We start from the raw sequence: 17,427 nt of genomic DNA, 5'->3' as shown, positions 1-17,427 counted from the left end.
ACGGGCCTTTCTGGATACAGAAAATGTTCGACTGCTGCCCTGGCCAGCACATTCTCCAGATCTCTCACCAATTGAAAACGTCTGGTCAATGGGGGCCGAGCAACTGGCTCTTCACAATACGCCAGTCACTACTCTTGATGAACTGTGGTATCGTGTTGAAGCTGCATGGGCATCTTTACCTGTACACGCCATTCAAGCTCTGTTTGACTCAATGCCCAGGCGTATCAAGGCCGTTATTACGGCCAGAGGTGGTTGTTCTGTGTACTGATTTCTCAGGATCTATGCACCCAAATTGCGTGAAAATGTAATCACATGTCAGTTCTAGTATAATATATTTGTCTAATGAATACCCGTTTATCATCTACATTTCTTCTTGGTGTAGCAATATTAATGGCCAGTAATGTACTTAGGTGGAATGCAGTAACCTCCGTTTCATTTGGGTTAGGCTGAAGTCTCCAATTATGGAAGTAATTATGCAATTTCATCAGATCGCTAGCACACTCTTGCAGTGCATCAGGTTTTTATTCTGGAAGACAAATGTTAAATCATCTGCATACTGGATTGTCATAGAGTCCGTGTCTGGCGTGTCGTGGGTACACTGGTTAAACAGGATGGCGGCGAGAACTGTTTCCTGAACGAGGCCATTATTTATAGATCTGCCTCCAAGCGCCTGTCAGAAAGCGTGTTGTTAACTAGGAACACCATATAATACCACAATTCTGTGGACGATCATACATTTTCTACGTGTTTTGCAAAGTTTGTTTTATTAGTTGTTCTTAATATTATTCTTGCAAATATTTTGTCAAGTTACAAATGCTATTTGTTGTTGTGGACTGGCAAGACAGCCAATCCACTAGGAGGAAGCCGAAAGGCACGCGTTTAAGCTCACGCAGGCTGGCGTGAGGTCTGGAACAGGTCTAGGAAGGTAGACTTTAGGAAAAAAGGTCGTAGCTGTTGAAATACTTAACTTTAATCCATAATTCGTGAACATAGCTCTTGATGGTACATGTTTTACAGCATCAATAGTAACTGGTAATGGCGCCTTGCTAGGTCGTAGCAAATGACGTAGCTATAGGCTAGGCTAACTATCGTCTCGGCAAATGAGAGCGTATTTTGTCAGTGAACCATCGTTAGCAAAGTCGGCTGTACAACTGGGGCGACTGCTAGGAAGACTCTCCAGACCTGACGTGTGGCGGCGCTCGGTCTGCAATCACTGATAGTGGCGACACGCGGGTCCGACGTTTACTAACGGACCGCGGCCGATTTAAAGGCTACCACCTAGCAAGTGTGGTGTCTGGCGGTGACACCACATTTGTCATTTAAGAAAGAGGATACGCATGGAATGTTAACATTTTGTAAGTAGACACAATGGCCTAGTCAGGGAAAAGCAACTGGCAAAGTGTATAAGAAATTGTATATGCATTATCGCTGGGCATGCGAGCGCGCCAAAAGTGTAGCAGTTTGGAGTCGTGAGGAGACGGTTGTTGTTGACTGTGGGTATCCGCCGGTGTGACAATGCAAAAGTGCTGATATAAAAAGTCTGTTTCCGCAGTGCGGAGCAGTGAAAACTGAAATGGTTGTTTTGCCGGATGTTTAATATGGGCAAGCTATATGTATGGCATTTCTTGGGCACAGTACAAATACAGCAAGAGTAATTCAAATAACATCAAGAGTACTGTGGGCCCTTGGCAAGAAGGTAACCTGTTCCCTGTTTTACCGCTAAATGAAGCCACTCGACAAACCACGAAATCATAAAATGAAGTAAGATCTAGACGTTTTATAACTACAAGTCCAACAGGCTGACCAGCGTAGTTAGAGTTTTATTGCTTAAATAACATTGTTTTTGCGCATATTGTCACGTAAATAATTTTCGCACGTCGTTATCCATATAGTACCCATCCTATCCCTTTGTACGAACCAAGGTAATCAGAAAATGAACTGAAAATCAAGTGAACATTAATTTATTAGATTATCAAAACATAATTTTGCGAACATTTGGACAATTACGTAATAATGAAAGCTTTGGCTGTAGTATGAATAATGTGAGAAATAGAATGATGCAAAAGCCAGTATTAATTCGTTTGCTAAATGTAGAGTAACTTTCATAATAAAAAATTGATAGTGACACTTTACGTAACTTGGACTCTGAATTTCACTGTGGAAGCACAGTTTCTAATTTATAGCTTGTGGCATAATTTATAAATATCAGAGTAACTGCTAGGTAAATGACAGTCCTTACCAACGAGCAAATTCAAACAATCTTTCTGCTTGCTACAATTACTACAGTCAGTATTACGGTCAGTAACGTAACAAAAAGTTTCTGTACACAGCCAGTAAACAATCTTACTCTAATTGAGCTTTGAAAATTAATGTAATGTGTCGTATGTGTTTGCTATTTGCTTATTATCTGACTACTGCGACATGTGTGGTGTTAAGTATTTGAAAGGGTGCGTTAGATATTGTTCCTACGGCATGACGCCAATAACAATTCTTATGCAAGATTGCTTACGAGTCAAAAGTTCAGTTTCAATTTAATTATTCTTGTTCCGGTGAGGAACTGGTGACCGTTGGTTATTTTCATTAATGAAATACTTTGAAAACCTTTTTTCCAAATTTTCCACTAACTACTGTTAATTGAAACTTAGTTTACGTAATAAAAATATTTAAAGTTAACCGAACTTTGTTTCTAACCGTCATTGCTAAAGTACTGAGCAGTGGCGATTCGGTTATAACTTCATCTACGTTTCTCGGTTTTGCATTATTCTTCGGAATAAATACCATTTTTCCACAGATTTGGGACTTTAGGTACGTGGTCTATAGAAAAGCCCAATTAACCGGAGAGGTAGGAGGGTTATAACCAGCTTTTGGCATGGGATGATTTCAGTGAACTTCAACATCAATTCCTCCCTCCGCACAATGGCAATATTCAATGAACCTACAAAATATGCTGAAGCTGGTTCCCTTCCTGTTCAAAGCAAAATTACACCTTTTCAACGCTGAATTACAAATTTTGTCGCTCATCTTCAGGGACTGCAGGTTTTCAAATACTGTTTGGATTCGTTCCTTCAAATACCCAACATCACCAACATTTCTGATCTTCAAGGAATAAACCAATTTTTTTAGTGTCCCCAGGCTGAAAATGCCATGAATGAGATAACTGGGGATCGTGGAGGCCATTCAAAAATACACCACCTGCCAAAAAATTCATCAAGGTTTTCATTTATAAAGTCTCCCACAGTACATCCACCATGCGGGGGTGTTTCAACTGGTTGCCAGCTTCCCCTTATCCAGCTGAAGATTTTCAAGAAGTGGACATTTTTTGTTTTAATAAGATTTTTTGAAGCATATCCACTAATTTACTAAACTGACAGTCTCGTTAAAAAAATAATGGCCTATTAATTCAGTACAGTGAAGTCCTGCCCGTACTCACGCCAGGAGTGTTTAACTCTTTCTCCATCGTCACATGGGGTTGCTTTTGTAGAACTTGCGCGCTGCTTTTTGTCGGATTGTGTGCAACTAGCCTGTGGGGATCTTCTCCATTTACGCCATGAAGTATAACTAGGCCCATATGGTCTCACTGTCGGCTATTTCTGGGACCTTGGTAGGTTTGGTGCTATTTCACACACCTTGAACACTTTTCCCTAACATTTAGTCGGCGACTACACAAAAAGCTGCGAGACAACTTTAAGCTTCTCTTCTGTAGCAAAGGACCTCTTCTACTGACCCATCATCTTCAAATCTTAAATTAAGTTTTTCGGATACCTTGTCGAAATGGAGGTTGGATGTTTGGAAAAGTCCCATAAACAATCCACAAACATCACCGTAATATTATGGTCATCTGTCAACCATGTTTGCAGAACAGATCCACGCTATTCTGTAGTTAATTTTCTGTTCGTTGTTTCTCTTACAACAAAACATCAAACTGCTAGTGTCAATTGACTCATGTGTACAATGGACTAGTCAAGTTCGCAACTGACTATCAACACGCTAGGCAAAACGAAGTCTAAGGATAGCTAGTTACAAATGACTTATGGCCCAACTCACATATCAGAAGTCAAGAGGAGAGTGATCCTTCGTAAACAGACAAGTGACTGAGAGCAACAAGGCAGACTGACGCAGTGCGAAGTGTGTTCCCGCGTGCAGACGTCGATTATTCTTCGGCGTTTTCCGTTGTTCTCTGCGGTTGCTAAGGAGCTATGGTTGTGGATGTGCCGTTAAGATAAGAACAGTCAGAAAACGTGAAGGTATTTGCTAGCTGGAAGCTGTGGTACGATAAAAAATGACTAGCTTGGCTAGGGCTGTTTGATACCAGTAAACTTCCCCTGTGTCTTTGCAAATCTGAGAGTGATGTTTTTTGAATGAGCTAATCACTTTTGACTTTTAATTGCGTTCATGTTTGTTGTTAGGGTCACAATCAGCGGCAATTGAAAACCGCTAGCTGCAGATGATGTACTGAACCGTTAGCGGTGAATGCTTCTGGGCCAATGGTTGCATTTCGGAATTTTACCTGATAGTACTTTGGTGGCAACAGGCCCTTTAATCACTGATGTTGAAGTATTTACTATCAGAAACAGTTTTGATCACAATTTATTTATTACGGTGACCGGTCATCTTCAGACCTACAAGTCGTATAAAAAGCATTAATTAAAGGGCTACACACATTAAAGAAAATACGTAAAGTAATAAAGCTATAAAACGATGAATTACCAATGGTTAAGAACCTCCTTCTGCTGGAGAATCACTACTGGAAAAACCAGCTCACGTCTTACTGTATATAATGGATGCTCCGCCCACTTCTGACGGTATGGTGTCATTACTAACCAATGAGTTATAAGTCGAATAACAATGTAAAATTTCTTAGTTAAAAGAACATTTCCAAGAAATAAAAATAAACACACACTTCGCTTATTTAACAGCTAATGTCAATTAGGAAGCGTTTATTTGTTTATAAGACTGGACTACAACATAAGTAATAGCAATGCCATTTAAAAATTCGCATGTATTTAAAAAAAATTTAAAAAAATGAATCTACATACGAACTTCATAGACAATATTTCAGAAATATGCACAACTACTTCGTTAAGTATCTGTGTAGCACAGGGCCGGCCAGAAATTCTGCACGCGTGCGGTGCTCTTGCACATGTGCAACTTCCGGGTCACAGCGTGCACGCCGCAGCCGTCAGCGTTCAGGTAGTGCATGTTTCTACGCACAGATGTCGCTCCTCTCTTACACAAAGTGCGTCATCGACACCTCGTGTGTATATAACAACCTGGGCTGTATCTGTAAGATTTTTAAACAGTTTTATCTCCATTTTACAGTCACCCCGTTTTTTTGTCTATTGCCTTCCATGACGTTCCCCCTTTTTTTAATCTATGTTCACCATACTCTCTCCTTCGCTATTTTTAAATGTCTTCTATTGTTTGTTCTATGTATTTCGGCTGAAGAGCGCAGCGCATATGCTGCTGCCAGCCCGCCCCGATGGGGAATTGAAATACAATAAAGAAAAAAAGAAAAAAATCTGTAAGATCTGTCGCTTCATCGAGCGCAACAGAGAAAGCAACAAAGTATTTAGCCTTATTTATTAGCTGCCTGTGCAGATCGCTGGCCATAGCAGTGATACGTCTTGCCACTGTTTGTTTGAATAGAGCGATTTCTTTAAACCTGCTAACGTTCGTGGGACACACAAGTTCTGCAGCATCAATCAGACACCCTTTCACAAACTCCCCTTCGAAAAAGGGTTTCCCAGATTGTGCAATTCTTAATGCGATTTTAAAACTTGCTCGCAGTGAAGATTTAGTGTGGTTGTCACTCTGGAAAATTGAAAACAGTACATTGTACAGCGTACAGTAAAACAGACATAAATGTAACACAAGAAACTAAGAGTTCAAGAAGTATCAGTTACTTTGACGTACAGTAAAATCGAGTTGATGTGTCTCATCCATTTTCTGAAGTACATTTAATTTTGCTTGCCGTTCTTCACTGTTGAGTACACTACACTCGTCTTTGTGATACGTATTGTAAAGTCTTTCAATTGAAAACCTACACTGGACGCCTATTATTCGGCGGCACAGCAAACACTGAGTTTTCACCAACGGCAACAAAAAAGAATTGCAGTTCCCAGTCATTTTTAAACGACTGAAAACATAGATCTCCACCCGTCCTTTGCTTTCTCACAGTACTTGCCATTTCTCAGTACTTCGCTGTTAAGGTTACGGTCACCAGGGGTAAACGAGGCTGGATATGATGCGCTCTTGCTTGTACCACAGGGAAGTGGAGCCGCCGCCGTGCATTTAGGACACATGTCTAATAACAGATGTCGCTGTCGCACACATGCGCACATGTGCAGCACTTCCGCACGTCTGCACACTGTGCAGCGTTTGGCCGGCCCTGGTGTAGCATATACTATACATGTCAGCTAAAGATTATTGCAGCCTACTCATTGAAAATCGTTTCAATAAAGACATGTTGCTGCTCAATTGTACGTCGTCTGACTTGACAGTCTTTGCCATTCCACTTTGGCAGCAACTTCGTTAGAAAGAAGCTTGCTGCCACATCTTTGCACTGGCATTTATCCTCACCATGGCAACCACTACTTTGCCTATCGACTTTACAACAACTTCAGTGGAATGAAGCCTGCTGCCTCATCTTTGGAACGGCGTCCAACTTCACCATGGCAACCAGTGGCTCCAAATGGTTCACTAACAGGCCTTGGGAGGGCAACCCATGTACTGTCAAAACGAAGTTCATTTATCTTACATGTTTAAATATTTTAACGCTTCTTAATTGACAATAGCTGTTAAATAAGCTAAGTTTAGTGTGTGTTTATTTTTATTTCTTGGCAATCTTCTTTTAATTAAGAAATTTTACATTGTTATTCGACTTATAACTCATTGGTTAGTAAGGACACCATGCCGTCAGAAGTGGGCGGAGCCTCCATTATATATAGTAGGACGTGCACTGGTTTCTCCAGTAGTGATTCTCCAGCAGAAGGAGGTTCTTAACCATAGTAATTCATCGTTTTATAGCTTTATTACTTTATGTATTTTCTTTAATGTGTGTAGCCCTCTAATTAATGCTTTGTACACGACTTGTAGGTCTGAAGATGATCGCAGTAGTGGTCGAAACCGGTCACCGTAATAAATAAATTGGGGTGAAGACTGTTTTTGATTGTAAATATTTGTAACATATTGATCACTGTCACTCCCATAACGTATTGAAAAGTAACTGATGTTCAAGGTTTGAAGATTAACCTGTTTCGCGGATCAAAGCGGGGCTGGCGACCCTTGTCGCAGACTGATTTTACATGTTTTGCAGGGTAACAAATCGATCAGGCTCCACCAGGAGAAGTTTCCTGTGGAGCAGCATGTGGCGTGATTAGTTTTCGCGAGCGGCACGCCACCCTGAGTGTGTGAGTCCTGTCTGGGACCGCGAGTGTGGTTTCGCGTGACGTCACGCAAGCTCCGAAGACGGACGAAGGAACGCCTCTGAAGGTTTCGACAGCTAACGTCCGCCAACAGTATCTGAGTTGATCAATCGTTTCACCATCGTTATGCCCAAGGTTTCACTTGGTGTACAACACCGTGAGCAGATGCTACACTCTAGTCTCAAGTGCTACATGTCGAAACAGTTTGTTCTCGGCTAAAACCAACACGCCGCTTGCCAGAGTTCGAAGAACGGGCCTCACTGAATGAGCCGGTTGGAACCTGAGCACTCTCCCCACCCCTCTCTCCTCGCCGCCTTTCACCCCTCTCCTGCAGATTCAGCGCTTGCACTTTGTTTCTAAGCAACTGTAGATCTCACTAAGCGCATAGTGAAGTCGTATTCGCTGTATTTTGTTGAGGTAGGTACAAGATTTTAGTCTTCCCTAAATCTTGATTTGAAATATCAAGGTAAATTAATGAAATATTCTTAACATCTAACTTGAAGAAGTGTATGGGAGTAGCAGTATTATAACTTGAAAAACAGTGTTAGTTTCATTTGTGTTTCGATAAACCTAAGTACCAAGTCCGTTTCACTAGCACAAATGAACAACTACTACATCATTACATGTATTCAGAACTACTCTGCTACATACTACAATTATCAATGTCAAATATGGTCATCGACCTGCGGCAGCACCTGGTATATCACTTCTCGTGGCTCATGATTGGATATCAGCATCTTTTTCAAGATCAAAAACTTTTTCAAGTCTCACTTTGCATGTCGTACGATCTAATGCGATGTAATGTATGGTGTAAAACGTAGTGAACATTAAATTACACACAATCATTCTGTACGTTTTCAATACAACGTTCGTGGATCAAGTACGCAAGCTTAACTAACGGTGAGATTCACCAAGAACATGAGAAACAACGGTAAGCGAAGAGCGAAGAAATATGCAATGTGGTTTCACAAGCTGCGACATTGTCGCTAATAAAACAGTGACCTGAATACGGAATAAATTTCTTTTGCTTTACGTCTATGGTCAAAAACTTTTTGTCATCAGATTACCGGTTTCGGTCTTTAATGACCATCTTCAGATCTGTTTTATAAAAACACTATGCCTCTATGGCTGCAGTACATTAGGTCATGTTTTTATAAAACAGATCTGAATATGGGGATTATAGACCGAAACCGGTAGTCTGACGACAAAAAGTTTGTGACCATTGACGTAAAGTAAAGGAAATTTATATGCAACGTGGTTCACAGAAGATGGTTCAGAACAAATCAGAAAATTATATTTAATGGGTAAACAATATTTTGTAACAGTCTTCTGACGATAACTGCCTGATATAGACAACTACAGTTGATGAGAATGGATAAAATGCTAGAAATTCTAACTCACACGTATTCTACAATGTATGGACTTCAATAACTCTGATGAGCATTCAGTGTATATATTCTCCAAGAATTACACAATAAATGAGGACAGAAATATTTACATGAAGAACCAAAATTGTACACTGAAGCTCCAAATATACTGGTATAGTCATGGGTATTCAAATACAAAGATATCTAAACAGACAGAATACGGCGTTGCGGTCGGCAATGTCTACATAAGACAACAAGTGTCTCGTGTAGTTGTTAGATCGGTTACTGCTACTACAATGACGGGTTACCAAGATTTAAGTGAATATGAACGTGGTATTATAATCGGCGCACGAGCGATGGGACGTAGCATCTCCGAGGTAGCTATGAAGTGGGGATTTTTCCGTACGACCATTTCACAAGTGTACCATGAATATCAGGAACCCGGTAAAACATCAAATCTTCGACATGGTGCGGCCGGAAAAAGATCCTGCAAGAACGGGACCAGCGAATCGTTGAACGTCATAGAACTGCAACCGTTCAGCAAATTTCTGCAGCTTTCAATGCTGGGGCATCAACAACTGTCAGTGTGCAAACCATTCAACGGAATATCATCGAAATGGGCTTTCGGAGCCGAAGGCTCACTCGTGTACCCTTGGTGACTGCACGAAGTAAAGCTTTACCCCTCGCCTTAGCCCGTCAGCATCGACATTGGACTGTTGATGACTGGAATCATGTTGCCTGGTCTGACGGGTTTTGTTTCAAATTGTATCGAGAGGATAGACGTGTACGGTTATGGAGACAACCTCATGAATCCATGGACCCTTCATGTCAGCAGGGGAATGTTCATGCTGGTAGAGTCTCTGTAATGGTGTGGGGCGTGTGCAGTTGGAGTGATATGGGACGTCTGATACGTCTAGGTACCACTCTGACAGGTGACACGTACGTAAGCAATCTGTCTGATCACCTGCATCCATTCATGTGTCACTGTGCATTCCGACGGACTTGGGCAATTCCAGCAGGACAATGCGACACCCCCACAGGTCCAGAATTGCTATAGAGTCGATCAAGGGATAATTTTATGAGCTTAAATACTTCCATTGGCTATCGGACTCCCCAGACATGAACATTATTGAGCATATCTGAGATGCCTTGCAAGGAGATTTTCAGAAGAGATCTTTACCTCCTCGTACGCTTACGGGCTTATGGACAGCCCTGCAGGACTCGTGGTGTCAATTCCCTCCTGACTACTTCAGAAATTAGTCGAGTCCATGCCACGTCGTATTGCGGCACTTCTGCGTGCTCGCGGAGGCCCCACACGGTTTTAATCAAGTGTAACAGTTTCCTTGGCGCTTCAGTGTACTTTAAATATGACCGGAACAAGAAAGTGTCGTCACTTAGAAAATAAGAACGTATGAAGGTGAAAAATCCTTTCAACGGCTGAAGCTTGTGGCTCAGATGCATCGTCTCAAAATCTTATGTTATGAAGTAATAAAATGTAGTAATCAAGTAAGGGCATCGCTCCCTTAAATTACACTAGTGAAAGTACCACGTAGTTGTACTGATATTTTAAAATGACAATAACAGGGTGGCGTTAGCACACCCATACATCGACCTTCTCGCTGTCATAAACCACAAACTGGTACAGTAATGACAACAGTTAACTACAAACAATACTGTTGGAGGAACGTCCGCAACTGAGCATTATACCAGAGGTTGAAAATACCGCTTCAGATGTATAAGAGCCCGAAACCGGTCGTGTGGTAATAAAAGGTCCTTACAACTGAAGCGGTATTTTCAACCTCTGGGACAACAGTTAAGTTTTAAATGCTGAACTACACTCATAATCATCAAAGTGCTTCTCCAACTTCGTCGCAGTAGAGATGCTATTTCATTACACTTACGAAATTACAGTATATCATCTACCTTTACCAGTAGTAGTGTAAAAATCACAGCTTACCTTTACCGAAGCTCGTCGTGGTATTCCAGACAAAATAATACACGACAAATAGGAATGCAGTTGTTAAACTTTACCAAGGCAGTGAGAACGTGCAGGTTTCGTTAATCTGTGCCCCAAGCACAAACCATAAATTTATATTGACAAAATATCTCTCTGAAATGTACTAATTTTGATGAATAAAATGTCGCTAAATATATACACTATTTACTTATGAAAAATCCTGCTACACTGTACTGCAGATGGTCAGTTTTCTGTTTGCAGAGCATTTTCCATTCGCAGTACGTTTCCTCATGTGCAAAAGTATTAGATAGCTAATCTGACGAATAATTATTACCAGATGTGACACAACTACGATTACAATATTTGCAGACACCACATATGAATTCATATTCAAAAGACCAAGCACAACTAAGGGTCCCTTCATTATGATACGCACCCGTGAAGTAAATATACGTAACATAAATTATACAGCTGCAGCGATTGCGGATCAAAAACAGAGCATTTCAGTAAGGTTACGTATCAGGATGTGTCAGTAGAAGCGTAATCCTAGGCGTGGGTCCATGCGTGTTAAGTTTTATGTTTATGCTTCTAAATGTGTAACGTTTATGTGTAATATTCTAATTATGAGAGTAACGCAATCTTTGGACTGCATCTTCTCTAAAGTGATCAATATGCGCCAACGAAATTTTCCTGTCCAGATATTTGAAGTGTAATAGTACGGCATTTCCCGTATTCAATGTTCTATGTATAATATGGAATCTATGTATAATATGGAATCTACCATCTACCATCTACGAGTGATAAGTTGATAGATATTGTCTGGTAGGGCGAAAACTTATTAATTATTGCAACTATTCTGCTGTAATACGTGAAATTCATATACATACACTAACATCGCAAAACTTAGTACCTGTTTGCCGGTAGACTGGAAACGGTAATTTGCGGTCTGTTCTCTGGCTTTAGTAATTAGTGACTGGAACATGAGAAGTAATAATCTGCTAAACACACTACTCAGCAACTTGTCCTCCAGTGTTCAAGACTACGTTAGGTTAACTGTCGTGTGTCAAGTCCACAAGAACTTACTGATGCAACTTCGTAATTATATAGAAACTGATATATGATAACTTTTCCCAAAAAACATCTGAGAATTGTTAATCATGGGCATAAATTTGTGTTGTGGACGTCGAAGACTCAGAATTTAGGTGTGTGCATTTTGAAGGAGAAAGGAAGATTTGTTAAGTAGAGAACATGTAAATTCATGATATGGGACACAAAAGGACGAGCCTAAGGTGGGTGGGCATGCTGCCAGTGGCTCGGAGAAACCAGCCTAAATGAGTTGTGGTGGAGCAGGAACAGGATGTGTGTTGTCGGTGATGAAGAGAGAGAGAGAGCCAGTTCTATAATTGATGCTAGCATCTCTACCTCCGAAGGCTCATGCGACGCTTCCTATTGGTGCCTTGTTATACTGTAGGCGACGCATACTAGCATGACTTGCTAGCGGTGTCCAGCCGTGGGAAGGGTACTTGGTCCAACTGTTTTGGTCATGCACTGATGAGAGCCGCAGGAGCACGCTTCCAACAAGTAACTAACAGCAACAAAAAGAAAATAATTCAATTCAGAAAATTTTCAGGAAATTTTTCCACATTTCTCCCTGGCGGCTGGGCACAAGGCACAAAATGTGTCAGATACTCTATGGAAAGGCTGGTATCAGGTAGGAGTCTTATAGAATATACGAGGGCACATCATATACACTGAGGCGAGATCGGTCATGGTACAGCGATGAGCACAGACACAGATGGCGGAAATATCGAGTACACGAAGTGTAAAACGGCAGTGCATTGGTGGCGCTATCATTTGTACTCAGGTAATCCTATGCGATGAAGTTCCCGACAACGCTGGCCGGTGTGGCCGAGCGGTTCTTGGCGCTTCAGTCTGGAACCGCGCGATCGCAACGGTCGCAGGTTCGAATCCTACCTCGGGCATGGATGTGTGTGATGTCCTTAGGTTAGTTAGGTTTAAGTGATTCTAACGCTAGGGGACTGATGAGCTCATATGTTAAGTCCCATAGTGCTCAGAGCCATTTGAACCATTCTTTCTTTCCGACGACGAGAATTAACAGGCTCTGAGCGCGAATGGTTGTTACAACTAGACGCATGGAACATTCTATTTCGGAAATCATTAGGGAACTCAATATTCCGAAATCCACAGTGTCAAGAGTGTGCCGAGAATAGCAGATTGCAGGCATCACCTCTCGCCACGGACAACACAGTGGCCGACGGCATTCACTTAACGACCGAGAGAAACCGTGTTTCCATAGAGTTGTCACTGCTAACAGACAAGCAACTGCGTGGAATAACAGTAGAAATCAATGCGGGAAGTACGACGAACGTATCCCGTAGGATAGTGCGGCGAATTTCGGCGTTAATGGGCTCTGGGAGCAAAAGTCTGACGCGAGTGATTCTGCGAAAAAAACGACTTCGTCTGAAGTGCCTCTCCTGGACTTGGCCATGCCTTACAAGTGCATCCATATTTTTATGTTTCTAACATCGTACTTCCATAACTAAAAGACGAATGAAGTACAAGCTGAAATAGCCGTGCAACGCAACACTGCATTCTTGTTAAAAGGCTTGTGAAAGTAACGACTACTTAGTGGGACGAGAACAATGGTTCAGCGTAACTTTTGCTATGAAGTAGACTGAGTCACCTGTACAGATAACACAGAACTTGACAAACGGAGCACTTCATAACAGCCGTTTACGTACATTGCGGTATAGGCCGTAGATATAAGTGGTTTACGACATACATGCATTAACTCTCAAGAGTCACGTCCGCTGTGTTTGTTTTCCTTTGTTTCTTCCTAAGTGGAAGTCATTCTCTTACGGTAACAGACTTCATCTGCTACAATGTCTAAATGTACAGATGTAAAGTTTCCTCCGCCACGTCACGGTGGCGGTTCAGTGCAAGTAAAACAGTAAATATCTCCCTACAAATATCCACGGCCTGTCGATGAAGTCACTGCCGAAGATATTCGGCTTCAAGTGATTTAAATATTCTCTAGTCAGTCTCTGCTTCTAAGAGCTAATAAATGTTACGAGGAGGAAACAAATACTCTTTTTTAGACATGCAATGAACTACATCAATTTGTGCTAGTAGTAACTTGTCCAGTGAATTCAGTTGTTCGATAACATGGTGTTAGCAGATACACACCATCGCTATATCCTGCTCTTGTGCTCATATGACAAAGGATGTAATGAAACTATAGTTCCCCTATTACCTGTTGCATATAAAGATTGCCAAAGTAGGGCTGAATCCCTTCTGAGTGTGTCATAGAATATGAAAGTAGCTGAAGTAATGGGAAACGTACGATAAGTCAACCACAGACCTCGTATGACGAAATGTCTTTTACTTTATTTTATTTATTTATTTGTTTATTTTTTGCAACCCATATGGAATGGATGACTGGCGTATTGCGAACTGTGAGTTAAACCACCTAATTGGAAAAGATTTGGCCTTTTTATCTGCGTTGTGCAAGAATTGTGTCTGTGTAGCTGATGAGTGTGGATGACTATAGCGGGAGCGAGTGCGCGAGCGCGCACACGTGTATGTGTGTGTGTGTGTGTGGTCTGGCGTTAAGGAACTTGCTTATTAATAACAGTGTTGCTGTCACTGTTAAGTGGTGATATTTACTGGCAAAATGCAACCTAACACCAGATAGCGTACTTACGGCTACCCTGTGTGGCCGTTTTTTAGGACGACTTTAAAAGAGAGAGAGATTATTAATTGATCACCGATGCGTCGGTTCTCGATTGTGTTCAGGATACGTACGGATTAATTACGCGAATAATTGACCTTTTGAACCGGATTGCCTTCACGCAATCAGAATCTTCGATGAAAATACCTAAGGGACCTATTTGAATATAAAAATGGAAATGAAAGCAAATTAGTGCAATTTCGTAAAAGAAAGATTAACAGATTGGAAGTTGAACACATTAGTGGACTCCCAATTACAATCGAGACACCGCGATAAAGAGCGAACCTGTAACAAAGCTCATATACAATTTGAACATCATTTTTGGTTAGTGAAAGAAAAGAAAAGTAAATTACTGCATCGTAAAATATTAATCTATTTTGAACAAATTGGCTTTAAACTGCTACATATTGACAAATACACAATAAATGCATGACTTACATCTGATATTTCTTTTGTAAATGGCGCTGTCCAATAATCGCTGCTTTGTCAGTCCGTTCCTTCTTAAAATTAAATGTCCTTGCGTGTGACTAAGTACATTGTATCCACACCCGCGTTACCGAAATGTTTGCTCGTCGTTTCACATAGTTTTTACAGAAAATAAAAATACAACTTGTAGCAATGCTATGTAGTACGTCGTAACATGTCCGTGACCAAAAGTACAAGGGATAATGAAGTCTCTAGAATATTTCTTAACAAAAGATAGGTTGTTCTTTCTTCTGTTTCGCAGCTTCTGCGGCAATGATTTTAAATATCTGCGCCCAGCGGGTCATAGTGTTTATTTAGAGTATTTAAACGCTGGACGCGCGTTTTGGTATAGGCGCACATTAAAAAAATATTTCATCTCTTTACTCTCGCGCTGTGATGCTTAGCATCTTTACGAGCTACAGCTCGTTGGCGGTCCTTTTCTTTAATGACAAATATCTCACATGCCAAGTAAAGGAAATCCAATAATATTGCAGCGGTGATGACTGTCCTCCTCGTTTTACGACGGCTCAGATCAGCCTCCGAACGTCCAGATTTAGGTTTTCCATGATGTCCCTAAATAGCTCTAGGCAAATGCCGGGATGTGTAAGGTTTTTAGTTTATTTTTTGGTATCCAAGGAAATCAATGTAAGCTCTGTTTTCATCGGATGTGTTATCTTTCATACGCGTATCTACATTTACATGGATACTCTGCAAATCACATTTAAGTGCCTGGCAGAGGGTGTATACTCGATATTTTTCAAACAGAGGTTTTCGATAGTCGATATGTTACGAAACAGAGGTTCTAAGTACAAGTACTGTGATCTTTGGTTGTCAGTAACATCATATTTGCGGCAGTGAGTCCTACTGCTACTGAGCATAGAGTAAAGAAACAGGGAAGCACGAAATGTGAATTTTGATTTGGTAAAGATTAATTTCAGAAGTGAAGATAGCTAAGTAAAGTTGTCGCTGCATTCCTTGCTTGTACATAATTTTGATGTGTTTGAATAACGAAATGTATTGTTGTAGTACGATTTGCTGTATTGGTTCAGGTTATTTTGATTCTTTGTTGAGAAGTGATTGAGTAAAGCTTTTTATTTACATGGCTTGCACGTGCAGGCTATAGATTTAGCACTCCTTTACCGTTTTTAGTAATTAATCACTTGATAGAGTTATAAAAAGTAGGTTTTGTAAATGTGATTGTAATAGTCAATGAATTTGTTTCTTAAAAGTTAATTTTTCCTTAATCATTTAGCACGTTCAAATTCCACACGAAAGAATTTCCTATTTTCTGTTCATGTGTGTCGCCTCATGGGGTTTCGAGGGACACAGTAGGACTGAAGCATGAGGTGCTCGGAGCAGTTTCATGTCCTTACGTTGCCCTGTGCAAGTCTTTCCTTAGCCATTTAGCTTGTTTGCTGCTGGGCTCAACATTTAACTTTATCAGATCGAGCACATGTAGCACCCTTCTTATCTATCATCTGTCATAGATAATTAGAACAGTGGAAAGTTCCACGGGACTGGTAGAAGGCCTAGGTCATAACAATCTATAAAGAGGGGAGAAAATCGGATGTACATAATTACCGGCCAATTTCATTGACATCGATTTGTTGCAGAATCATTGAACATATTTTGTGTTCAGACATAATGACCTTTCTAGACTCTGAGAAGCTTATCTGCAGAAACCAGCACGGTTTTAGGAAACAGCGGTCATGCGAGACACAGCTGGTCCTCTTTGTGCATGATATACAACAGGCTCCAGATACCGGCTCCCAGGTTGATGCCATATTTCTCGACTTTCGTAAGGCGTTCGACTCACTCCCGTACTGTCGGTTGCTCCAAAAAGTGAGTGCCTACGGCCTTTCCGATGACATATTCGGTTGGAGAGATAGTTTTCTAACAGACGGGGAGCAGTATGTCGTCCTGAAGGGGTGACTTCAACAAAAACAAGCGTAACTTCAGGTGTGCCCCAGGACAGTGTAATAGGTCCGCTGCTTTTTACGATTTACATAAACGGTCTGGTTGATGATATTGACAGCGGCATTAGACTGTTTGCCGATGATGCTGTAGTCTACAGGAAAGTAGTATCAAACGAAAGTTGTGAACAAATCAATGAGGATTTGCAGAAAATAAATACGTGGTGTAATGACTGGCAGTTACCTCTCAATATTAGTAAGTGTAACCCACTGCGTATAAAAAAGCGAAAGTCCCCATTAATGTAAGAGTACAAAATGAATGCCCAGTCTTTGGAAGCGGTAACATCCGTGAAGTATCTGGGTGTGACTATTCGAAATGATCTCAAATGGAATGATCAGATTACGCAAGTAACGGGCAAGGCAAACTCTACATTGCTGTTTATTGGTAGAATCCTGAAGCAATGCAGTCCTTCAATAAAAGAAATTGCTTACAAAACGTTAATTCGTCAATTCTTCAAAGATAAGGGAAATCAGAGCTCGTACTGAGACG

Source organism: Schistocerca cancellata, chromosome 9, assembly GCF_023864275.1.
Source record: "Schistocerca cancellata isolate TAMUIC-IGC-003103 chromosome 9, iqSchCanc2.1, whole genome shotgun sequence".
NCBI classification, from domain to species: Eukaryota; Metazoa; Arthropoda; class Insecta; order Orthoptera; family Acrididae; genus Schistocerca; species Schistocerca cancellata.
This window is presented reverse-complemented; position numbering follows the sequence as displayed.